The following is a 26,969-nucleotide window of genomic DNA, read 5'->3' on the forward strand; positions in this document are numbered from 1 at the left end:
CCCGCTGGGAGTATGTCTGTCCTCCCACTGTTTGCTGTGTTGGAGCATATTCCTGTCTTTCCCAGAGCTGACAGGCATGCTGCCTTCTGCTCGGGAGGGAGGGGGGGGGGGGAAGGAACGTGGTGCCAAGGGTTCTGCCCTTCACCATTCTGATTTGTTTTCATCTGATACTAAGCCCAGTCTAGTGAGGTCGACCAACCTGCCTTACATACATGCTGATGCATCACGTCAACCTGACATCAAGCCATATCTCTTGAGGTTAGATTCTGTTGTTGAGAAGCAATGCAACAAGCAAACACAAGATGGAGCTCTTCTATCACCAGAATGTCACATTCATGAAGGCTTTTTGATACTGTAGTTACTGGTACCTTTTTAGTCGGGAATGGAAAATCGATATAAGCACATTGGGTTCTGTACATGAACTATTTCAAAGTTTCCAGGTTTACTGTGATTTGGATCAGTGGGCTTTACTTAAATGGATCTTTCATGAAGATTGTCATGCTTATTTGAAAGCTATTATGGCTGATACTTCTGATTTGGCCACAATGGAACAGCAACTAAAGAAATGCTATGGGATGTTTCTAGATGTGGCAGAGGCCAGGTGCACTGCATACAAGGTGCGCTGTGCCCCACAGAAAAAGCCTGAGGGAATTTGCATTTTGTTTGAAATAAGTTTTCTGTCAAGGAGCTCCCCCTGCATCTACTCATGTGGAACTTGGAAATTACAGAAATCTTTTTCTGAAAGGTTTACCTGAACATCTCAAGATTCCTTTAGCGGGCAAGCATCAGGATTCTTTTTCTTCCCTTCTCAGGTAACCAGAGATTATTTATGATGCGTGTGCTAGAGCAATGTTTCTCAACTCGGTCCTGGAGTTACCCCCTTGCCAGTCAGGTTTTCAGGATAGCCACAATGAATATGCATAAACTTGATTTGCATTCACTGCCTCCATTGTATGCAATTTTTTTCATGCATATTCATTGTGGCTATCCTGCAAACCTGACTGGCAAGGGGGTACTCCTGGACCGAGTTGAGAAACACTGTGCTAGAGTCTAAAATGGTGCAGCTACCAAGTTTACTTTTAAGAGGAGGCCTAAGGATAACATACAGTGTGTCGGTGCTGTTCAGTGCTTATTGTCTCTGGAAAATAACAGTTATATTTCTCTTTCCCAGGTTCCTTCTAGTAAAACCCACCCTTACAGTCTGTTGCTATCGCTACTTTCCAGGAAGGGAATGGCCTACATCGGTCTAAAAAGAAGTGGTTCAACAAGAGGAAGTTTGACTGCGAAGAAATGGAACCCCTTGGTCCTCATCAGAGGAGGACAAGGAATGACTAACCGCCCGTTCTTTTCCTTCACAGGCTGCAGTATCTATTATCCAGGCAAGTGTGCTTTCTGATACCATTGTGGAGACCATCTTGGCTACCTTTATGAGACTCCCATCAGGACCCACAAACACTTTTTGGGTAAACTTACACCTCGGGGCCAATGGTATAGTTTACCTTTGTTTATTCAGCTTCTGAGGTGACTCTGATTACCTGGGGCTTGTTTCAACAGCTTGAGGCTACCTTGGGGGATCAGGCCACTCTGCGCGTTACTCCCTATGATATGTCACTGGTGGCATATGGTAACCAGAACATTGAGACAGCGGGTCAGATTTGACTTACTTTACAGCTTGAAAATTTGACTATTAAACATCCAGTCATTACCAAAAATCTTGGCGAGGAATTCTTAATTGGAAACAAATTCTTGAAGAGATTGAGGCCTGTTTTGGACTGTCCAGGAAGTGGTCTGGGCCCAAGTTACCTACCCTATCCCTTATGGTGGGGTGAAGCACATAAGCAGAGTCAAAGGTTCCAGCTATATTGAGCTTAAGGACACTTCTATTTGCATAAATTTTCAGCAATTACCACCCCAGGGAGGGTGTCACAAACATAGTAAAGTAATCGGACTCTAGAAAGATCTGATATCTGACATTGTTCTGAAAGACTCACTTGCTGTAAGTGCTCACTCGCAGGATGCCACTCAAGTATCCTCTTCTCCTTTTTCCAATGCGCTTACTTCATGTCCTCGTGTGTTAGCAGACCAGGAGGATGAAGCTTTGACAGTCTTGGTCCATCTGCAGGGCTCTTTGCCAGTACAAGCCTACCTGTTATTATGCAGTGACATCTCCATGTTAGTGAACCACTCTATAGGCAACTTGTGCAAACCATGCATATATCATCTGCCATGTGTCGCTCCACTTTTGTGCCGATACCAGGCCACGGTATGGGGGTTTGCAGCCTACCCTTGCTTAACTCTGGGTTTGTAGACTTTTACCCACCACTTTTCTGTTGTCCAGGGCCTGCACACATCCTTATGTTTAGGATCTGATTGCCTTCTTAGACTGGGAGTTTGCGTGGACTTGGTGAATCATGTCCTTTGGTATAGAATGCAAGGTAGCCCTGTGGAGTCGTTGGACATGCACGCTAGCCAGAAGTTTGAACAAACCATTCCCCAGGTTTGTGACGTGGTGTGTACTGAAGATGTATGGATTCCTGGACAGGTTCAGGATTGTTCCCTGAAACTCAGCTTGGCTTAAAGCCAGTCACTGCTGAACAAAGTTGTGCTCTTTCTAGTCTGAATTTTTGTAAGCTGGCGTTCTCTCTTGATGCTTTGCATTGTCTTGAGGTGCCTGTTTCTACCTTCCATGTGTTACTCCTATTGTTCCTGTTGGTGATCTTTAGGGTTTCTTGTTGGGGAGTCATTTCCTGATGTCAAAGTAAGCTTGCCTTCGTCTTGGAACACCTGCTGGGTTGTTGGGGGGATGCCTGATTGTCTGCTTACCTCTCCTAGAGAACTTATCTCACTGGATTTTATCTAGCCCTATGATGCAACCATTATCCCAGGACAAGCAGGCAGCATATTCTCAATAGTGGGTGACGTCACTGACAGAGCCCCGCAGCGGACAGCCTCGAAAGCAGACTTGCTTAAAGATCTTTGTAAGAGCTTCCGAGTGCTGCACTGCGCATGCGTAAGTGCCTTCTCGCCCGAGTTAGGGCGCGCATCTCCTGTGAGGAACCTCAGTTCAATGTTTTCCGCGGAGCCGAAAAGTCCTCTTCTTTCAGCTCTGCAGCATTCGTTGCCTTCTCTCACCGCGGCTTTTGTTATTTATTAGTCGTTGTGCTCACGTTTTATTGTTATTTTCTTTCTTCTACAATATATATATTTATATATATAAACTAACTTTTATTTTTTATTTTTCTTCCGGCAGTGGCCTTATGGCCTAGGCCTGGCCGCTTACCTCGTTCGGTATGTCAGGCTTCGTTTTTTCTATGTCCCGGCCTCTAACCGGGTTCAAAAAGTGTAGCCAGTGCAACAAGACCCTTTCAATCACTGATCCTCATAGTCGGTGTATTGTTTGTCTGGGTCCCAAACATTATCCCAACGCTTGTTCGCGCTGTGCTACCCTCCATCCTTGGGCCCTTCGGCGCCATGCCAAGCTCCTTCAACTTTTTGGCACGATGGACCAGCCAACTGACAAGGTCTCGACCTTAGCTTCAGGGACAGCCTCGACCTCTAAGTCCTCGACCTCGACTCCAGCGTCTGCCTCCACCAAGGCCTCGACCTCGACTCCCTCGGCCTTGAAGGCCTCTCCTGAAGACCTCGATGGGTAAGTCTCCTGTCTCTCCTTCAGGTACTACTCCTAAGAAGCCTCCAGAGTCACAGGCATCCCAGGCCATATCTGCTGGCCTACCTTGACTAGACCTTCATCTAAGCGTGCCTCCAAGCATCAGGAATACTCAACCTCGAGGTCGCCCTCCTTAGAGCGCACTGCTGCACCTGCGAGACCTGATCCTTTTGTCTCGGTGCCCATGTTCGAGGACATGTTAAAAGCCATTCTGACCATGTAGATTTCCTCAGTCGTGGCTCAACTCCTCCCATCCTCGACCCTGCTTCCTGTGAGCCAGCCTGAGCGGCAGTCTGAGACCCTGGTGGAAGCACCTAGAGGCAAGCCTTGGAAGTCTCACCGGTTCTCATCCAGTGACTCTTCACCTACTCCTCGGACACAGTCTCCTTCACCTCGACTGAAGCATCACCCGAGGCATTCGAGACATCTCGCTTCCAAGCTTCCTCAGGAGACATCTACTATGCCTCGTTTATCCAAGGCTACTGAGACTTCATCCAAATCTAAACATAAGTCTTGCAAAGCTATTACACCGGCTTCTTCTCCTCGAAGTCCATCGAGGTCGAAGACTCCTCCATCAAGACCGCCTCCGAGGGAGCCTTCTCCTCCTTCCTCGACCCAATCTGTCCCTCGAACCCCGGGAACGTCACCATTGAGGGTTTTGAAGCACAAACATTCACTGACTCCTCCTCATGCAGGTAGTGCAGCTTCCTCCATCACTGTGCACCTGGACTCTGAGACTCTGTCTCAGTATTCCAGAGAGGTTTCTCCCTCCTACTCAGTAGTTCCTCGGTCTTGCACTCCTTCTCTTGAAGATGCCTCGACCTCGAAGTCTGCCTATTTTGCCAGGTTCGTCTTCGACATGGGAAAAGCTCTTCAACTGGATCTCCACTCTGATTCCAAGTATACACCTGAATACTTGGCTGATATGGAGTTGCCTCTTCCACGCAAGGAGACCTTGAGGCTTCCTATGACTCCAGTATTGAAGCAAACTTTCTTAAGGAATATGGAAACTCCTTATTCCATCACAGCTATTCCATCTAAGCTAGAATCCAGGTATCGCACAGTACCTTGCAAAGGTTTCGAGAAATCTCAATTATCCCATCAGTCTTTGGTGGTGGAATCTTCTTTAAAGAAAGCTCATCCATCTCAGCTTTACGCTGCGGTCCCTCCAGGCAGGGAGGGCTGTACCATGGATAAGTTCGGCTGCAGATTATACCAGAATTCCATGATGGCTAACAGAATTCTCAATTATAACTACATTTTCACGGCTTATTTTAACCATTTCCTCAAATTACTGCCTAAATTCTACCCGGCTCTTGAGGAACAAAGTCTTCCAGAATTCAAACAGATCATCAGAACTCTGTCTCAACTTCGCCTCTTCATGCTGCAAGCCACATACGATGCTTTTGAGCTCTGTTCTAGAGTTTCTGCCTTTGCAGTAGCCATGCGCCGTCTTGCCTGGCTCCGCATTGTTGATATGGATTCCAATTTGCAGGACCGTCTAGCAAACTTACCTTGCCAGGGAAATGAAATCTTTGATAATTCTATTGAAGCTGCTACAAAGTGCCTCTCTGAACATGAGCGCTCCTTTGCTTCCTTGATTCGGCTGAAGCCTAAGACTCCTCCTGCTCGGCCATACAAGCAACCACCGCGTCGTTATCCTCAAAAAAACGACACCAGCTTTCTACAGGCCTCCGCCTAGAAGGCCTCCACAACAACAACGTCAGCAGAAGGCCCAGACTCCTGCTGCGACTAAACCAGCTCAGTCTTTTTGACTTTCCCAGTCTGAGCATGCCAACCTCCCTGCACCAAAATTCTCTTCTGCCCATAGGAGATCATCTTCACCAATTTTATCACAAGTGGGAGATAATCACCTCAGATCTCTGGGTTCTCACCATCCTTCGGGAGGGATACTCACTTCATTTTCTTTAGGGGCCTCCAGATCGCCCTCCAAGAGAGTGTCCTTCCAATTTGCTGCACCTTCCCATTCTTCAGGAAGCTCAGGCTCTTCTTCGCCTTCGAGCTGTCGAGGAGGTTCCTCTAAACCAACAGGACATGGGCTTTTATTCCCGTTATTTTCTAGTCCCGAAGAAGACGGGGGATTTGCGACCCATTCTGGAACTCAGACCCCTCAACAAATTTCTAGTCAAAGAGAGGTTTCGGATGCTATCTTTACCAACCTTATATTCCCTGATGGATCAGGGAGATTAGCTATGCTCTCTGGATCTCAAAGAGGCTTATACTCATATCCCGATTCATCCAGCCTCTCGCAAATATCTTCGATTCAGGGTGGAGAATCTTCATCTACAATACAGAGTTCTTCCTTTCGGACTTGCCTCATCCCCCAGAGTCTTCACAAAATGTCTGGTGGTGGTGGCTGCAGCAGCCCTCCGTGCCCAGGGTCTTCAGTTGTCCAGGTATGGAAAAACTTGGCTTATCAAGGCTCCCTCTCAACAAGGGGTTATTGCAGCAACCCAACAGACTATTATGTTCCTCCAAAGTCTGGGGTTCGAAGTCAACTTTCCAAAATCCCAGCAGACCCCATCTCAGTCTCTCCAATTCATTGGGGCCACTCTAGACACTGTCCAACCCAGGGCGTTTCTACCTCCACCATGTCAGGATATCCTCATTCGCCTTTGCCATCAAGTGTCTCATCTCACATCAATTTCAGCAAGACAAATGATGGTTCTGCTTGGTCACATGGCTTCTACAGTTCATGTGACTCCTTTTGCCAGACTTCACCTTCGCAGTGGACCCTGGCATCTCAGTGGCAACAAGCTACCGACCCGCTTTCTCAACAAATTCTCCTTTGTTGAAGCAGTCTCTCCACTGGTGGATGCTCTCTTCTTTGCTGTTCCACAATCTCCCTCATCAGAAGGTTCTCACAACAGATTTGTCAACCTACGCATGGGGAGCCCATGTCAACGGACTCCGTACCCAAGGTCATTGGACTCCTGCGGACCATCTTTGTCACATCAGTCTGTTGGAACTCAGAGCAATTTTCAATGCTCTCAAAGCTTTTCAACATCTTTACGACAACGTAGTCCTTGTCCGGACGGACAACCAAGTCGCCATGTATTATGTCAACAAACAGGGAGGTATGGGATCTCACTCCCTTTGTCAAGAAGCTCTGAAGCTGTGGGATTGTGTAATCCATCAGAACATCTTTCTCAGAGCAGCATATATCAAAGGTCAGCACAACTGTCTGGTGGACAAATTGAGTCGTCTTCTGCAACCTCACGAATGGACACTCAATTCCTTGCCTCTACATCAGGTGTTTGCTCAATGGGGGACCCCTCAGATAGACCTCTTTGCATCTCCCCTCAACAACAAGCTGCCTCAGTTCTGCTCTCGAATATACTCTCCCCAGCGTCTCAAGGCAGATGCTTTTCTCCTGGATTGGACGGGTCATTTTCTCTATGCCTTCCCTCCAGAATTTTACATCAATCAATCTATTGTTCTTCCAGTATTTTTTCCAAAGCCTCATTCTCACCCTGGAGAAGTGGCTCTCCATACTTTGGACTGCAAGTGTGCCTTGGCTTTTTACTTGCAACACACTCAACCTCACAGAACAGCCCCACAACTTTTCATCTCCTTTGATCCAAATAAGTTGGGCCACCCTGTCTCAAAGCAAATCTCCAACTGGATGGCTGCTTGCATCTCTTTCTGCTATGCTCAGGTTGGTCTCCCTCTGCAGGGTCGAGTCACGGGCCACAGAGTTAGAGCTATGGCAGCTTCTGTAGCTTTCCTCAGATCAACTCCTATTAAGGAAATCTGCAAGGCTGCCACTTGGTCCTCGGTTCATACATTCACTTCTCATTACTGTCTGGATACTTTCTCCAGAAGGGATGGCTATTTTGGTCAATCTGTTTTGCAAAATCTTTTTTCTTAACTTGCCAACTCTCCCTCCATCCCATTATGCTTAGCTTGGAGGTCACCCACTATTGAGAATATACTGCCTGCTTGTCCTGGGATAAAGCACAGTTACTTACCATAACAGTTGTTATCAAGGGACAGCAGGCAGATATTCTCACAACCCACCCTCATCCCCTGGTTGGCTTCTTAGCTAGGTATCTGAACTGAGGTTCCTCACAGGAGACACGCGCCCTAACTCGGGCAGGAAGGCACTCGCTCATGCACAGTGCAGCACTCGGAAGTTCTTACAAAGATCTTCAAGCAAGTCTGCTTTCGAGGCTGTCCGTTGCGGGGCTCCGTCGGTGACGTCACCCACTGTTGAGAATATCTGTCTGCTGTCCCTGGATAACAACTGTTACGATAAGTAACTGTGCTGTTTGCAACTGAAGCTTGAGGATGATTTCTTGTGCTGGTCTTAACACATATGACATCCCTCTCTCTATACTTATATAAACTATTGCCTCCTGAGGTTTCCTGATCTCTGTATTTCCTCTGAATATCTACTTATTGTATTTCGCTGAATGTCCAGCACTCTTGATTGTAAACCGCCTAGAAGTCGCAAGATTGTGGCGGTATAGAAGAATAAAGTTATTATTATTATTATTGTCTTCAAAGATATGTGCACGTCAATCAGGAAACCTTTCATTTTTTCCATTTATTCCTTCCTTCTCTCTACATCAAACCGAACTGTCTTCAGTCTGGTCCAGAATCTCTCCAGTCATGGCCAGGTGACAACAAGGACCAAACAAGACTCATCCAGCAGCTTATGGTCAGTCACACAGGAGGAGAGTGAATAGGCTTCTAGATGGACCCTCTTTCTCAAGACTGATACAGAATGTCCTGCCAAGATAAGAAAATAGGACAGACTTCATTGCAATGCCTGTGAAACTCACTCCTATACACTTTCTCAGGCTATTCTGGCCCTGCGGAAGTAACTGATCTTGGCTGTAAGCAAACAGTTTACTTTCATGTAGCAAGGCAGGATCCATGATGTCTTTGTTTAGAAAAGATTGTTCAAGGCCTCAAGCCTCCAAAAGATGATGCAGAAATATCCCTACAGTAGGAATCTCGTTTATCCTAACTTGAGGCCATTCCATCTAGGCCAGTGGTCTCAAACCCAAACCCTTTGCAGGGCCACATTTTGGATTTGTAGGTACTTGGAGGGCCTCAGAAAAAATAGTTATGTCTTATTAAAGAAATTACAATTTTGCATGAGGTAAAACTCTTTTATAGTTTATAAATCTTTCCTTTTGGCTAAGTCTTAATAATGTAATTTATAGTTAAAGAGACATATGATCAAGAAACTGTTTTATTTTACTTTTGTGATTATGATAAACATACAGAGGGCCTCAAAATAGTACTTGGCAGGCTGCATGTGGTCCCCGGACCACGAGTTTGAGACTACTGATCTAGGCCCAAACACTGAGCAATTCAGGCACCTGGATGAATGCATAACTAACAGGATGATTTGGGTTCTCTTTAGGAAGCGATGTATAAACTGAGATCAGATCATGTTTTACTTGTTTGGGTTATTTTTTGTCCAATATTCTACAAATAAAAATCCCACCAGACTGGTGGCATAAATCCATATAGGGTGTAGGAAAAGCCTAAGAAATGGAGCAAAACACCTTTCATGTGAACATCTAATAAGCTCCTTGCTCTAATCATTGTCATAAAATCCTCCCCCACCAAAACTTTAAAAAAAAAAAAACCTTTTATATTAAGGTATTCAGATCTAGTTTATGATAACAATATCCTCAAAATGAGTAAAACTTACTTTTTTTTTTCCTCATTCATTCCTCATCAGTATTTTCAAAATGTGTAATAACTCCTTTAAATCCACACAGTCAATCTAATTGGAAAATCAGCAGTACAAGGCAATACAAAAAATGTACTTAACTCGGTAGGAAACATCTCCATAATGTTGGCACGTTTAACTTCAGCAATTCATTTCTTTACAGCTTCATAGTCACTTCTGCATCATCTGGTTAGCCACTGCATCAGGGATTTCAATTCAGCAGCCCCATTCACTATAAAGAACAAAAAATGTTAGACCTGCAGGTAGAGGAGGAGAGGTTAGGAGACATGGATTCTAGACCTGCAGGGGAGGAGGAGAGGGGAAAAGGTTTGAGAAGGAAGAGATGTTTGATCATAGAGAGAGGGAGAGAGAGATGTCAGGCCATGGGGAGTAGGAAAGGGATTCAGAGTTCAAGCAAGAAGTGGGGTGAAGGGGATATGGATGTTGGACTTGCAAGTGTGGGGGGGGGGATGATAGAGAAAGAGAGTGACCAAGGCCAGGAAATGAATGGGAAGGGAGGAAGAGATTCTTAGCCAGTGGAGAGAGGGAGGGAGAGCGAGATGCCAGACTATGGGGGCCAAGAAGGGGATTCAGAGTACAAGTGAGAGAAGAGTGAGATTTAGAGGGACACAGATCTGCAGTTGGAGTCAGAGAGGGAACTGAGGAGGCTGGAACCTGAGAAAGGAAAAGGCAGGTATGAATTTCATACCTCAGGATAGAAGAATTCTATGCAAAACACTGCAAATAAACTGGAGGATTTTGACATATTGTACACAGAATTCTGCCAAGTATAAAAAGAGATGAGCTTGTCACCCTTACTTTTAAACATCTGTTGGAGCTCAGTTCTGTGGAGCCAGTGCCTCACAAAAAGTATGGTCTGGGTCATTATTCAATTTACTTTGTGATCTCTATGAAGGGTGGATCCTTTTATCTCATTCTGGACTTGAAAGGAGTAAATGTCTGCCTGCGAGTGCAGCATTTTCACATGGAAACCCTTAGGTCAATGATCGCATTGGTTCGATCAGGCAAGTTCTTGACAGCTCTCCATGAGGTTCAGGACCATCTGCACATTCCCTTCACAGGGCACAGGAATTATCTTTGCGCCTGTGTTCTTGTACACCATTACTGCATAGTTTCAGGCTTTGCCCTTTGCTTGGCCACTTCTTAAGTCATCTCTCAGTTGGAAACCCTAGGTTGGGTCATGAATTGGTGCAAGATTCATCTGGTTCCCTCCCAGGCCCTGGAGTACTCGGAAGTCCGCTTCAACACTGCTTGGAGGATAGTGTTCCTCCCGGAAGACCAAGTGGAGAAGCTTCTGATTCCCATGGTATGTGACTTCTTGCAGCTCCTGGACTCTATGGCAGCAGTACTGGAGAGTAGTACCCTGGGTGAGGGTTATATATGGTCCCTGCAATAGGCCCTACATTTCAGCGAACTCCAATCTCTCAGAATATGCATGAGATCTATTTGCATGCACTGCTTTCAATGCATACTCCTTGGAGAAATCCTGAAAACCCGACTGGATTCTGCCCTCGAGGACCAGAGTTGTCCACCCCTGGTATAGAGAGAGATCATTCAAAAGCAAAGGTTCTAGACTTAAAAAACTAACTGTTCGGATGGGAGTTTACGTCAAGGAATTGTTGATTGGGTGGGAACGTCTGGAAGGAGTGGAAATGCAGTGGGCAAAACTGAAAAGAGCATGAAGGTAAGGACGATGAAGGTAAGTAATAAGAGGTTAGCTTTCATAAACTACAAAAGTTCGCAGAAAGAGTAAGACAGGCAAAAATATCTGGAAAAGTTAAGAGAGGCTGGTCTTGTAGTCAGGAAATCAAAGATGCAAATGGAAGAAAAAATAGCTGACACGGTAAAATGGGGAGACAAGACATTTTTTTTAGATATATTAGTGATAGGAAGAAGTGCAAAAGTGGCGTTGTGAGACTCGGGTGAAGGGGAGGAATATGTAGAAGCTGATAAAGAAAAAGCTGAATTGCTTAACAGATATTTCTGTTCTGTGTTCACGGCTGAAGCGTCAGGAGTGGGACCACAGAAGACAAACATGAATAGGGCTGGAGGAGTAATAGACCCTGATCGATTTTCAGAGGGTTGTGTTCTTGAGGAGCTAGCTAAAATAAAGGCAGACAAAGTGATGGGGCCGGATGGTGTACATCCGAGGGTGCTGAAGGAACTTAGGGAAGTTCTGGTAGCTCCGCTGGCTGACCTTTTCAACGAGTCTCTAGAGTCAGGAGTGGTACTGGAGGTCTGGCAAAGGATGGATGTGTTCCCTCTCCACAAAAGTGGAAGTAAGGAAGAAGTAGGAAATTACAGGCCGGTAAGTCTGACTTCTGTGGTAAACAAATTAATGGAAACACTTTTAAAACAGAGAATAGTCAAGTTTCTGGAATCCTGTGGATTACAGGACCGGAGGCAACATAGATTCACTAGAGGCAGTTCTTGTCAGACAAATCTGATCAATTTCTTTGACTGGATGACCAGAGAATTGGATAGAGGATGTGTGCTAGATGTGCTGTATTTAGATTTTAGCAAAGCCTTTGACAGTGTTTTACACAGACATCTAATAAATAAACTGAGTGCCCTTTGAATGGGTCCCAAAGTGACGGGTTAGGTCAAGAACTGGTTGAGTCGAAGGCGACAGAGGGTAGTGATCAATGGAGATCACTCCGAGGAAAGGGATGTGGTTTGCCTCAAGGTTCTATTCTTGGGCCTGTTCTTTTTAATGTTTTTATAAATGATATTGCTGAAGTGTTGTCGGATAAGATTTGCCTCTTTGCGGATGATACCAAAATCTGCAATAGAGTAGAAACGCCGGATGGTGTGAATAACATGATTAAAAGACCTGGCGAAGCTTGAAGAATGGTCTGAAATTTGGCAGCTAAAATTTAATGCTAAAAAAATGCAAGGTCATGCATTTGGGCTGCAAAAACTAGAGGGAACAGTACAGTTTAGGGGGTGAAGAACGGGACTTGGGTGTGATTGCATGTGATGATCTTAAGGTGGCCAAATAGATTGAAAAGGTGACGGCGAAAGCTAGAAGGATGTTTAGGTTGCATAGGGAGAGGTATGGCCAGTAGGGAAAACGAGGTATTGATGCCTCTGTATAAGACTCTGGTGAGACCTCATTTAGAATATTATGTACAATTCTGGAGGCCGCATCTTCAAAAAGATATAAAAAGGATGGAATCGGTCCAGAGGAAGGCTACTAAAATGGTGTATGGGGACAGACTTAAAGATCTCAATCTGTATACTTTGGAGGAAAGGCAGGAGAGGGGAGATATGATATGATAGTCGTTTAAATACCTACATAATATAAATGTGCATGAGTTGAGTCTTTCATTTGAAAGGAATGAGAGGGCATAGGATGAAGTTAATAATAATAATTTTATTTCTTATATACCGCTATACCATAAGTTCAAAGCGGTTTACAACAAGAATCGTGCATTGAGAGTATGCGATGTTTACAGCAAGAAACATATGTTTACAACAAGATACATATGTTTGGAACAGGATACATAAGTTCAGGGCGGCCTGCAAGAAGATACATGCAATGAGAAAAACTAGATGTTTGCAACAAGAAACAAATGTTTAGATCAGGATACTGAAGTACAAAGTGGTTTACAACAGGAAACAAGAGTTCAAAGCGGTTTACAGGAATATACTTGCAATGATTATAAGAGAGGTTTACAGCAATATACAGTGGTGCCTCACACAACGAACGCCTCGCACAGCAAACGCTGCACACAACGAACTTCATGTCTTGATTCATACAACGAACTTCGTTTCACACAACGAAGTCGCCCGAGCTGCCGATGTATTGCATCCTTCCGCGCAGTCACTGCAGGCAGTCGTTAGTCACTGCGCTTAACTGCCCTCTCTCACAGCCCTTCGCCTGGCTCCCTGTGCAGTGGCGGACCGTCGGCTCGCCTCCTTTTATGGAGGGGCCCGGCGCCTACTGCTGATGCGTTGGGGGGGCGGAGCTACTCTCGCCGCTTCCCCGATGCTAGAAAAAAAAAAGAAAAGTTAAGTCCCAGTTTTTGCCGCTGAGACTCTGCCCTCTCTCACTGTATACAGTCGTCCTTTTAAGATAAACTCAATATTTTTTATATATCATGGCTTCTAAAAAAAGCAGGAAGGTGATTTCTGTTGAAATGAAAAGGGAAATAATTAGAAGGAGTGAATGTGGGGTAAAACAGTGTGACCTCGTCAAAGAGTTTGGCCTCAGCAAGACCACCATTTTCACCATTTTGACAAATTTATCTTTTTTTATGTCATCTTAGCATATTTTATGCTGCAGAACGAATTATTTTTTTTAACATGTATTGTTATGGGAAAACGCGTTTCACATAACGAACTTTTCGCATAACAAACTTGCTCCTGGAACGAATTAAGTTCGTTGTGTGAGGCACCACTGTACTTGTAATGGGGGAGGGGTGGGGGAGAGAAGGGCTTTCAGGGGTATAAGATTGGCAGAGGAAGAGAACTCAGATTGCGTTAAAGAGACGGGTCTTCAGTGATTTTCTGAAGGCAGCGTATGATGTGGCCTCGAGTATTGGTTTTGCTAGCCATGTGTTCAGTTTAGCTGCCTGGAATGATAGCTGCCTGGAATGAACTGTCTAGGAACGTCTTGTATTGACATGATTTCAGAGATGGGTAATTAAAGAGGTTTGTTCTGCGAGAGGTCTTATTTGGGCAGTTGGTGAAGAATTGGGAGGCGAGGTAAGTTGGTAGCATCTCGAAGACCGCTTTGTAGCTGATGCAGGCAAACTTGAAGAGTATTCTGGATTCTACCGGCAACCAGTGGAGTATTTGGAAGTATGTTCCCATTTTTTTAATCCGAAGATGAGTCATACTGCAGTGAGGTGCTAGGCTCCAGAGTAATCTGAGAAAATACTTTTTTAAGGAAAAGGAGGTAGATGTGTGGAACAGTCTCCCAGAAGAGGTGGTGGAAACAGAGACTGTGTCTGAATTCAAGAGGGCCTGGGATAGGCACGTGGGATCTCTCAGAGAGAGAAAGAGATAATGATTACTGTGGATGGGCAGCCTAGATGGGCCATTTGGCCTTTATCTGCCTTCATGTTTCTATGTTAAGCAGAGGTTGAGTGCAGACTGTTAGGCACCCTTAGGAGGCTCGGCGGTTTCTCACAGGGTGCCGGCTGCGTCTTCACGCCTCTGCCCATCCTGGTGTGCATCCAGTGATCAGCAGGGGAGGAGATATAGCCGGACAAAGGAGTCTGACTAGCAGCTTGAAGATCAGTTTTGAGGAAGCTTTCCCAGCATTGTGGCAGTGAAATTCTCATACATCTACCATGAGAGAGCTGAAAACAGGTTTGCAACTCGTATCCTGTCAGGTCAAAATGAGTACACAGGCTGACACCCTGTGAAGAGTCATCGGGGGAGGTTGGAAAAGTGGGGTTCTGAGTGTTTCTGGATGTTCCCCCTATATTTCCCCTCCTGAAAAATCCTAAAATTGCCATTTTTAGAGTTTGTGAAGTGTGATAAATATTGTGATTTTGGTGCAAATTTTGTGCTGGTAGCTATCTTGGATTTTTAGCAATCTTTTTCAGTTTCCTGCTTCCTTAAAACTTTGAATTTTGCCTAGAAAACTGCTGGGATGGAGTTCTAGGGCTCTCATGTGGATTCTTGCCAGGTTTGTACATATTTTCACTTTTAGAGCGTCCTTATACCGCGTGACGCAGCAGAGGTGGGGGGCTGTAGCGCTTTGCTTAGTTTCCCTCCTGCGGAAGCAGGTGATCAAATTCTCAGCTAGCCCAGTTGGGTGGCTGGCAATGCTTCTGGACTCGGCACGGCTGGTTCTTCAGTCAGCCAGGCTGCGGACCCTCACCCATTCTAAGAAACGCAAGTTTAAGTCATCTAAGGGTGACTCTGTGCCCCAGGAGCTGTACTCCTTTTCTAAATTCATGAGATTTTTGTGGTCAGTTTCAAAACAAGTCTTTTTCCCCTACGCAGCCTCAGTCCGCCTCCGCGGTGTCTCTTAGTGGCGTAGTGCCTTTGGGCTGGAAAACTGGCTGTAGTCTTTTAAACTTCAGTTATGTTAAAGTTAGTGATACGACAACATTTCAAAACTGAAAAGCTCTCACACCACAAAGTGTATTCAAACTGCCAGTTTTGAAATGTTGTCGTATCACTAACTTTAACATAACTGAAGTTTAAAAGACTACAGCCAGTTTTCCAGCAATCGTGAGTGGGTCTCCTGATGAAGGACATGAAACGGGGTCACGTCGGGACCCCAAACCCCTCATTTGAGCTAAGTTATGATTCTATTAATCATGCTTAAGTGATGTTCTGACAAGTATAAAACAAGCATAAGAAGAAAGGAGAAAATCCTATACTTTAATCATTTCAAGGACTGTAACAATTTTTGATTAACTAACATCCTGGCTTGAAGTGTGATCTCTACAGAAACAGTTGCAATGACTGGGAGGTAAACTCTGTTCCCATTCTAGGGGGGTGCGTTCCCCCCTTGTTGAGTTTCACATTTCTGAGCAACTTAAAACATATTGATTACACTTCATAGACAGGTTTGTGTTGAATGCGAAGTCAGTTCATATATTATTTATCAAAGCAATTTCTGACTTCTTCTAGTTTTCATTAGTGACATCCCCGCCATCTCATAAGGAAAGCTACATAGTTACAGGCATTCCCAGCCCTCCACCTCCCATTCTGCACTCCCTTCCAGAAAGACACAATGACGCCAGGCCCAGGGATGCCCCTCTGTGGATAGGGGGCCGGCTTTCAACGTTTCTTCCTGCCTGGATGCGTATCATGTCAGACTAGTGGGTCTTGGGACATTATTCGGTCAGGCTACAAGTTGGAATTTGTCCAGTCTCTGCCAGATTGATTCGTGGATTCTCCTTCAGGACACCCAGACAAGAGTTCAGGCCACCATTCAGCACTTACTGGATATTCAAGCTATATAGAGCCAGTACCACCCAACCTCTCGGGCTCAGGCCGATACTCTGTATACTTTATCGTGCCAAAAAAAGCTCAAAATATAGGAGACCTATTCTGGATCTTCAGCACATGAATGCGGCTTTCAGGATTCCCCACTTCCAAATGGAGACCATGTGGTCAGTCATTGCAACAGTGAATCCGGGGGGAATTTCTGGTCTTCCTGGATCTTATGAAGGTATACTTACACATTCCCATATTTGTGGCCCACCACAAATTTCTGCAGTTTCATGTTCTGGAGTAGCATTACCAGTTTTCAGCCCTGCCCTTTAGGCTGGCAACAGCGCCTCGGACCTTCACCAAGGTGATGGTGGCAGCTTACCTAAGGAAGCTGGGTCTGCAAGTTTACCTTTATCTAGACGACTGGTTGATCAGAGCTTCCTCTTTGGCTGAGGGACATCGCACAGTGGAGCAGGTGCTTCAGGTACTCAGAAAGAGTCACCTGCAGCCCACACAGTCATTGGCATACTTGGGAGTCCTCTTCAATACAGCTGTGTCTATCTGTCTGAGACTCGCATACAGAAACTGTGTGCCCAGATTTCTGCACTTTTGGAGCAGCCGGCTCATTCAGCGTGAGATTATCCTCAAATTCTAGAAGAGGGCGCACACACCGGATGTGGTTTCTTGGGTGAGGGTGCACATGCATCGTCTTCAACAAGCATTACTCTCTTGCTGGGCACCACACTGAGATGCCTTGCTAATTTATCTGCTGTGGCCTCTAGTGGCTCGGGCAAGTATTGACTGTTAGATTCACCCACAATTCCTCTGCAGGGGCGTACCACTCCTCATTGTCTCCTGGATCGTGGTAATGGCAGATGCCAGCCTTCAGGGTTGGGGTGCTCATTGCAATTGTTGTCCTGGTCAGGAGTTGGACACCCTCACAGAGAAAGTGGTCCATCTGCCTGGTGGAGTTCAGGGCCATTTGGCTCAGATGAGGTTGCAGAAGACTCTAGAGGACTGAACGGTCAAGGTCTTCTCAAACTATGCGGTGGCAGTAGCCTATGTGGCGTCAGTAGCCTATGTCAAATCACCAGGGAGGGACCAAGAGGGCTCCTTTAGCTCAGGAAGCCTGCCTTCTTTTTCTTGGGCGGAATGTCGTCTCCTGCCGCTGACAGCAGCGCATGTGGCGAGAGTGGACAACGTATAAGCAGACCTCCTCAGCAGACAGTCTCTGGATCCGGTTCCCACAGGCATTTCAGATTGTGGAGTACTGTGGGAGTCCCCGTGTCGATCTCATGGCCACATCATGATACAGGAAGGTGCTTTATTACTTCTGTCGACGTTCCAAGCCTGAATGTGGATGGCTCAACACGCTGGTGCAGTTCTGGCAGCAGGAATTTTCTCCTATCTGTTTTTACTCCTGGGATGTTGGTCGACCGTGTCCTTCAGAGGATTTTGGTGGTTCTTGGCCGCATTATGTTGGTGGCTTCAGTTAGTTCGTGCAGGCGTGTGGGTCACAGCCTTTGGGGTGAGCACTCCTTTGGACCCTTTCATACAGGGTCCAGTTACCATGCCTGTTCCAGGGCTTTTGCTCTTCCAGCAGGGCTCTTGAGCACGCAACCTTTGGGAATATGAGATGTTGTGCCCTAATTGTTGAAGCTCTTCTAAAGTCTAAGAAGTCATTCAGGAGGTCAGCGTACGCTACGGCGTGGAAGGCCTTTCAATATCGGTGCATCCAAGACCAGGTGGATCCGTATTCAGCTCTGATCTCGCTGATGCTTGCCTTGCTTCCCGCGGGAAAGATACTAGCCTTACGGTGGCTTCTCTGCAGGTCCTGGTTGCTGGGGCTCTCTTACTTAGATCCCGGGTCTATTGGTCATCTTTGGCGGCTCATCCTATGTGAGAGATCTTTCACCTGCTCTGCATCTTGTCATGCCACCCCAGGTAAAATATATGGAAGCTGGTTACTTGCATCTGACTGGAAAGACTGATCCTCTATGCAGCAAGGTAGCAATGGATTGTATGCGTAAGATTTGCTACACAAAAGAGTTGAGGTATTGAACAGAATAATATTAATTTAAAAAAAAAATAGATATCCAAAAAGCATCCTTCATGAGTGTACCCACTCTCTTAATCATCTTGGTTTGGTGTTTTTGTTATCGCTAACTGTTCATTATCTATTGTTTCATTTAATGGTGTATATGTCTGTTGTAATCCACTTAGAACGTTGGACAGTGTGGAAAAGAAATGTGTAAAAAAATAAGTATCCTGCCGCAATCTACACAATCTGATGGAGGCAAAGAAGTACTGATGAGTTCCAGGGCTACACCATGTATTTAAACTAGTGATGTCATCACTAGACATTGGTGTTCTCTGCTTCCACCTGCTGGTTGAGGAGCACAACCCACTTGTCTAGACAGGTCTATTTTGTGTTAAGTAAAAAGTTTGAAGCAAATTGCTGATAAAATGGTACAGTTCTATGAGTACTTGAAGAAAGAATCTTTCAAAAAGTTTGAATTTCTTTTAATTACAGTATTAAGTGTGGTTAGAATAACTTATATAGAGTAACCTTTTCCTCTGAAGCCGAGAATTTTGGTTTTGAAATTTTCCTAAAAAAAAGTGCTCTAATGTGTTCCAGATGTGGCTAGACAAACTCAGCAGTTCCTACAGCTTAAGTCTAAGGTCTTGGCTGTGCAACCTTTTCCTTAGATTTCCCTGTAAAATGCCTGGTTAGCTATGGGATCAATAGATATATTTTTGTTGACCTCTCCCATTTAGAATTTTTTAATGAATAAACTTGTTCTTTAAGGAACTAATTCTTAACAATTTTCCTTCATTTTCCTGTATACTTGTTTTGTTTACATGTATTGATAAATGAGGTAAAATGGAAAAAATAATTAGAATTGCTTTTATATCTAATTCCATTTATGTATTGAGGACAGAGGATCTTTTTGTCAAGGTGGTAATCTCCTCATTTTTATTATGGGATAAAGCTTGGTAACTATCTATATTCGTGCATAGATTTGTAAACATTGCCTGTTTCTCCTAGCAATGAAAGGACACGTGTTGGTTGTGTAAACATTCAGAGTTTGCTATAAAGACATAGATTATAATTGTTTCCTATTAAAATACAGTAAAAAGTAGTAAGAAGATGAATTTTGCTATGCTTGTTTCTTTTAGTGTATTTTCATGCTTTATTTAGACATCATGTTCTTGTTTGTGCTACGTTTTCCTTTAGCATAAAAAATATTTATAAAGCAGGGCTCAACAAACCCAAGGCATCAGGTTGCTATGGCCCCTAAAAAATCTGACCTGGTACCTAGATTTTGTCCTTGCCTGCAGTCCTCTCTCCTTAGCTCAGTCCAGCTGGTGCCTCTCCCCACCACTCTTGAATTCAGCATGTCTGTCACCCCTCCCCCTCTTCAGGAAAACTATTTTAGCAGATAGTAGGGCCTTCCCTCAGCTGGGTCCCACCTTCTGTGAGGTAACTTTGTTTCTGCAAAGGTGGGACTCAGCAGAGGAAAAGCCCAGACATTAGTCAGAGCAGCACAACCTGAAAGGCTGCCACTAGTGAGGATCAGTTGGGTTGGGCTCTTTTTTTTTTTGGGGGGGAAGGGTGACAGAGGGAGATGCTGGACTTGAGGGGGAGGATAAAGGCGAAAGATATGTTGGATCCCTGGGGAGGGGGGCTGGTGGGAGATGGAAATGTGCTAAACCAGAGAGGGGGAGCACAAGAGGGGAGAGAGAAAGAGATCGGACTGGGGGAGGGAGGTGACAGAGATTGGATCAGGGTTTGGAACAAAGAGAATAGATGCTGAACCCACAGAGAGGGAAATATGCCAGACCATGTGAGGGAGAGATGCAGGACCTGGGTATGGGAAGTAGGGAAGAGAGGGGAGGGACTGGGCACAGACAAGAGATGCTGGGCATGAAATAAGACTAGAGAAGGGACATAGAGCAATGGTGGAAAAGGGCTGGTACAGGAACACTGAGGGGCATTATTGATCACAGGGAGAAGGATAGGGACACAGAGAGGCAATGCTGAATAAAAGGGGAGGATAATGACACTAAAAAAGCAGATGCTGAATGGGGGGATAGTAACAAGGACGTCAAGGAGAGATGCTGGAGAGGACAGATAAGAACACAGAGAGAAGATGCAGTAGTGTACCGGGGGGAGGGGTTAGACTGCATCAGGTGCCAACTTGGCAAAGTCATCAGTACCTTTCCTCTCCCCCTGCCATCAGTGATGGGATGGGTCTCTGAAAATGCACTCCTCCCCCGCTACCTCTTCGAATCTTCACTGGTAGTGAGCATGCTGTCCTACATGTGGCTCACGCTGGTCTCGTTGCTCACTCTGACATCACTTCCTGTTTGTGGGACCAGGAAGTGATGTCAGAAGGAAGTCTCAGTAGGTGCAAGTAGACGTAGCAATGTCAGGGCAGCGAGGAAGAGTCCATCAGGGAGGCGCATGGTTCGGTGATGCTGGGTGCCAACTTTCCTCGCTTTGCCAATGAGAAGATGGATGGCAAACATGGAGAGAGAAGAAAAGTCAAATAGACAGGAGACCCTGGAAAGGCAGAAAAGCAGAAGAGACAGACCAAATAGAATGGAAAAATAAAATGGGAGGAGGCAGAGAGCTATGAGTGTGTGTATGTGTATACTGGGAAGGGAGAGGGAAACAGAAAGAACTAGAGGTATCCACTCTGCAGAACATATGAATTACCATACTGGGACAGACCGAAGGTTAATGAAACTTAGCATCCTGTTTCCAACTGTTGCCAAGTCTTGTCCCAAATACCTAGCTAGATCCCAAGTAGTAAAACAGATTTTATGCTGCTTATCCTAGGAACAAGCAGTGAATTTCCCCAAGCCATCTCAATAATGGCCTATGGACTTTTCTTTTAGGAAATTATGCAAACATTTTTTAAAACCCTTCTAAGCTAGCTGATTTCACCACATTCTCCAGCAACGAATTTCAGAATTTAAAGAAATATTTTCTCCAGTTTGTTTTAAATCTACTACTTTAGTAGCTTCATTGCATGCTCCCCTAGTCCTGGTATTTTTGGAAAGAGTAAGAGGGATGCCAGATTGAGATTTTGTCACTTTTTATCACTGGTGGGTGGAAGGGACTTGAGAGATGGTGGAGGTATTGCATTGCTGGTAGGGGGAGGAAGTGGAGGGAGAGATACTGGATCGTATGGGGGCAGTTGATGGAGAAAGGATGGTTGCTGGCCTTCATGCCCACAGGAGCCAAAAAGAGCAACAGTTCTGAAATTACTGAATGTTTGCAGGGTATTGCTTCATTATTTGGAAGTGATGAATGCATTTTAACTGTCAGATCATCTCTTTTTGCTGGTGGGTTCTTGCCACTGAGGCCAGCTGGCTTCTTATAATTCCCTCTATCCAACAATTGTTTTATGACATGACCCGCAAAAAAATTTTTATCCCAGGACAAGCAGGCATGATATTCTCACATGTGGGTGACGTCATCTACGGAGCCCCGGCGCGGACAGCTTTTCAAGCAAACTTGCTAGAAGTTTCAAGTTTGCACACTGCACCACGCATGTGCGTGCCTTCTGCCCACTAGAGGGCGCATCCCACCTCGTGGTCCTCAGTTCAAATTTTTCCGCGGAGCAAGAAAGCCCTGTGGATCTGAGCTCCAGTGTTTTTGCCTTCTAGCTGCCGCGTTTAGTTTGTTTATTGATCGGATTAATCGCGGTGCTGCTTTATTTTTCGTCCGTCTTACAAAAAAAAAAAAAAAAAAAAAAAAAAAAAAATAATAATTGTTTTTCGTTGGGCTCCGGGGGCTCCCGGAAGCCTGAGCCGGGGAACGTCGGTCGTTCCCGGCCTTCTTCTTTTTCTCGTCGATGTCCCGTCCTGTTACGGGATTCAAGAAATGCAGCCGGTGTGAGAGACTACTCTCCATCACCGACCCTCACCGGTGGTGCATTGTCTGTCTTGGGCCCGAACATCCAACAGCCTCGTGTGATCGCTGTGCTACCTTCCAGAACAGGGCCCTCCGTCGCCGTAAGGCCAGAATGGCGGAATTGTTCGCCGTCGACGCGCCGCCCAAGGCCTCGACGTCGGCCCCGGCTTCGGCCCCGGCCTTGACCTCGGCCTCGGCGTCCTCGGGGGCCTCGGCGTCGCCTCGGCCCTCATCTTCGAAGCCGTCGTCATCGAAGCCAGCTTCGGGTAAGTCCTCTGTTCCATCCCCTTCAGCAAAGAAGCCATCCTCGAGTCAGGCCAAAGCGGGTGGGTCGACCCCGGCCCCGCATCGGACCTCGACTCCGCACACCCCGAGGGAATACTCGAGACCGAGGTCGCCCTCCAGGGAGTGTGCCCCGGACTCGGAACTCCCCACCTTCGTGGGGATTCCGGCCTTCCAGGATCTCCTTCGAGCCTTGATCTCATCGGAGCTGTCGGGAGCCCTGGAAGTGCTGCAGCGTGCTGCGGGCCCGGCGACGTCGACCTCGGCCGGGGCGCCCTCGGCCTCGGAGGCCCCGGTCTCGGCTCCCTCGACCTCGGGAGCCCCGGCCTCGGCGACCTCGGTCTCGGGTATTGCGGCCCCGTCCACCTCGGTCTCGGCCCCGCCCCGGACCTCGACCTCGGGGGAGCCTCCTGAGCGCAGTGTCCGCCCAAAAGAAAAGTTCCGCAGAGTGCGCCGACTTTCCTCCTCGGCTTCGGGATCTTCCCCGGACGCCTCGCCCTCGAGGCGACCTCGGACGAGGCGCCGATCGAGGAAGCCTAAGCGACCCCGGGGCTCGCCTCGGCGCGATCGTTCCTCGTCGTTCGGGGGCGAGGCGCTGCAGGTGTCGGAGTTGCGCCTCGATAATCCGAGGCTCCTCCGCTCACCTCGGGGAAAGTCTTCCCGCGCCGCCTCGCCGAGGAAACGGGAGAGGACCCCACGGACCCCGGGATCCTCCCCCAGGGACTCCCCTAGGAGGATGATTTCACCCTCCCCCTCGAGGGCCGTGGAGAGAGGATCCTGGGATTCAGGATCGGTTAGGAATCCTCAGTATTCCCATGAGGCCTCCCCCCGCTCCTCGGTGGGACGGTCGAGAACCCCGTCCCCCCAGGCTAGGCCGTCCTCCTTCTCATCTTTTGTCCAGGACATGGCCCAAGCCCTGGGGATTGACCTGATGGTAGGTTCCAAATATTCCAAGGAATTTCTAGAGGAACAGGACCTTCCCACTCCCCCTAGAGAGGTACCTAGACTCCCTCTCAACAGTGTCCTCCTGCAGACCTGGCTGAAGAACTTGTCGAGCCCTCTTACAGGCACATCTGTCCCGTCAAAAATGGAATCAAAGTATAGGACGATTCCCCCGAAAGGGTTTGATAAGGCGCAGCTCTCCCACCAGTCCCTCCTGGTGGAATCTGCCCTTAAAAAATCACAGCCCTCACGGGTTTCTGCGGCGGTTCCACCCGGCAGGGAGGGGCGGACCCTGGACAAGTTTGGCCGTCGCCTCTATTCAAACACTCTGATGGCCACCAGAGTTCTAAATTACTCCTTCACCTTTTCCTCCTACTTGCGTGGGATGGTGAAGGACCTTCCTCAATATCGGAACTCGTTACCGGACTCCAAAAGAGCAGGATTCGATAAGTTTATGTCCAACCTGTCTCAATTGCGGTTGTACCTTTTCCATTCAGTGTACGACACCTTTGAGCTGGTTTCGAGGGTGTCGGCCCTCGCAGTGGCCATGCGCCGCTTGGCCTGGCTTCGCACCCTCGACATGGACCCAAACCTGCAGGAACGTCTTGCAGACCTGCCCTGTGTGGGGTCCGAGTTATTTGACGAGTCTTTGGAGGCGGCGACCAAACGGTTGTCGGAACAGGAACGCTCTTTAGCATCCCTGGTCCGCCCCAAACCTAGGCCCCCGCCACAGAAACCTTTCCGGCCTCCGCCGCGCCGGTACCCCCAGAAGTCGACCCCGTCCTTCTCAAGACCGCCTCCGAGACGTTCGTCTCAACGAGGCAGAGGGGGACAAACCCAAGCCCCGGCGCAGGGCCCTTCTAAGCCCGCGCCTTCCTTTTGACGGGCTGAGCGGACGGGGCGGGTTCCCCTCCGCACCTTCACCAGAACCCCTTCCTATCGGGGGGCGTCTTCGGTCCTTCCGGAAGGCATGGACCGCGATTACCTCAGACGCTTGGGTGCTCCGGATCGTCTCCGAAGGCTACTCGCTCAATTTTGTGTCCTCACCACCGGACAGTCCCCCAAGTTTAGCCTGGTGCAACCGGTCGCAACTACCGACCCTTCTGACCGAAGCCAAAGCTCTCCTGAAGCTTCGGGCGGTCGAGCCGGTCCCCAAGGACCAGTGGGGGACGGGATTTTACTCCCGTTACTTTTTGGTCCCAAAAAAGACCGGGGACATGCGCCCCATACTCGACCTCAGGAAGCTCAACAAATGCCTGGCCAGGGAGAAATTTCGAATGCTATCTCTCCCGGTCTTGTATCCTCTCTTGGAGGAAGGGGACTGGATGTGCTCCCTCGACTTGAAGGAAGCATATACCCATGTCCCGGTGCACCCCACCTGCCGAAAATTCTTACGATTCCAGGTGGGAGACCTACACCTCCAGTACAGAGTCCTGCCCTTCGGCCTGGCCGCGTCCCCACGAGTATTCACGAAGTGCATGGTAGTAGTGGCGGCAGCCCTGAGGTCTCGCGGGCTCCACGTGTTCCCTTACCTGGACGACTGGCTCATCAAAGCCCCGACCAGGGAGGAGGTTATCTCAGCGACCCGACAGTCTATTGCCTTCCTGCAAACCCTCGGATTCGAGATAAACTTTCCAAAGTCTCAGTTGAGGCCGGCTCAGTCTCTTCAATTCATAGGTGCGGTGCTGGACACGGTGCGCCTGCGCTCCTACCTTCCGACCCAACGGTTGGAAGTCTTGGTACGGATGAGCCGCCAGGTCTCTCAACTACCAAGGGTGTCGGCCAAGCGCATGATGATGCTGCTCGGCCATATGGCCTCGACGGTACACGTCACGCCATTTGCGAGGCTGCATCTGAGGATCCCTCAGTATACACTCGCATCACAATGGCGCCAGGAGTGCGATCCGGAGTCGCGCCTCATTTCGGTGACTCCGCTTTTGCGGAAATCGCTAAGTTGGTGGACAGACTCTTCAAATCTGTCCACGGGACTAATGTTTCGCACTCCCCCATTTCGCAAGGTTCTGACCACGGACTCCTCGGACTACGCGTGGGGAGCCCACCTCGACGGTCTTCGCACACAGGGCCTGTGGTCGGCGGAGGACCGTCGCTGTCACATCAACGTGCTAGAGCTTCGGGCCATCTTCCTAGCACTTCGAGCCTTCGTTCACGTAGTACAGGACCAGGTGGTCCTCGTCCGCACGGACAACCAAGTAGCAATGTACTATGTGAACAAACAGGGGGGAACGGGGTCGTGGCCCCTCTGCTCCGAGGCCCTTCGCCTCTGGGAGTGGGCGGCCTCCCGGAACATCTTCCTCCGGGCGGTCTACATCCAGGGGGAACTGAATTGTCTGGCGGACAAACTCAGTCGACTCCTGCAACCCCACGAGTGGACTCTACACTCAGCAGTTCTGCACGAGGTCTTCGCTCGCTGGGGAACGCCACAGGTAGATCTGTTCGCCTCTCCGGAGGCACACAAACTACCACTATATTGTTCTCGGATGTACTCGCGGGATCGTCTGGAGGCGGATGCCTTCCTTCTCGATTGGGACGGGAAGTTCCTCTATGCATTCCCTCCTTTCCCTCTGATCATGCGAACGTTGGTACACCTCAGATCGTCCACGGCCACGATGATTCTCATAGCTCCTCGGTGGCCGCGTCAGAACTGGTTCTCCCTACTGCTCCAACTCAGCGCCAGGGAACCCCTTCTTCTGCCTGTCGGTCCTTCTCTGCTATCTCAGAATCAAGGATCCATGTTACATCCCAATCTGCAGTCATTGCACCTGACAGCTTGGTTTCTTGTTCCCTGACCCCTCCGGACCTGTCTCAATCAGTGAGGGAAGTGCTGGAAGCCTCCCGCAAGATCTCGACGAGGCTTTGCTATTCGCAGAAATGGACCAGGTTTTCCACCTGGTGCTCTTCTTTCCTCCTGGACCCGGTATCGGCCCCGGTACCCTCGGTTCTGGACTACTTATTCCATTTGTCGCGCTCTGGCCTGAAAACCACTTCGGTGCGTGTCCATCTTAGTGCGATTTCCGCCTTCCACCAACACCTGGATGGACGCCCTCTGTCTCTCCATCCCTTGGTGACACGCTTCATGAAAGGATTACTCAGGGTTTGTCCCCCGCTCAAACCTCCCCCAGTCGTATGGAATTTGAATGTGGTTTTAGCTCAACTGATGAAACCACCCTTTGAGCCACTCAACAAGTCCCTCTTGAAATTTCTGACTTGGAAGGTGGTGTTTCTGATTGCCCTCACCTCCGCTAGGCGGATTGGGGAACTACAAGCCTTGGTTGCGGACCCACCCTTCACCGTATTCCATCATGACAAGGTGGTCCTCCGCACCCATCCTAAGTTTGTCCCGAAGGTTGTTTCTGATTTCCACCTCAATCAGTCCATTGTCCTTCCTGTGTTCTTCCCTAAGCCCCACTCCCATCCTGGCGAGACGGCGCTTCACACGCTTGACTGTAAGAGGGCGTTGGCATTTTACCTTCAACGCACCAAGTCCCATCGGAAGG

General features: G+C 47.8%; 1 protein-coding gene across 9 annotated transcripts in view; it reads left to right on the plus strand.

Moving 5' to 3' along the window:
• GNG12 (G protein subunit gamma 12) overlaps positions 1-26,969 on the plus strand; it is a 106,523-nt gene that overhangs the window by 40,351 nt on the left and 39,203 nt on the right. For 3 of the 9 annotated variants that reach the window (XM_033916391.1, XM_033916389.1, XM_033916388.1), the window contains one exon: positions 1,172-1,379. The exons of the other annotated variants lie outside the window; for them this stretch is intronic. The gene's annotated coding sequence lies outside the window, so the exon portion shown is untranslated. The remainder of the gene's footprint in view (positions 1-1,171; positions 1,380-26,969) is intronic. 9 annotated transcript variants of the gene reach the window in all.

This window comes from Geotrypetes seraphini, chromosome 12, assembly GCF_902459505.1.
Source record: "Geotrypetes seraphini chromosome 12, aGeoSer1.1, whole genome shotgun sequence".
NCBI lineage: Eukaryota > Metazoa > Chordata > Amphibia > Gymnophiona > Dermophiidae > Geotrypetes > Geotrypetes seraphini.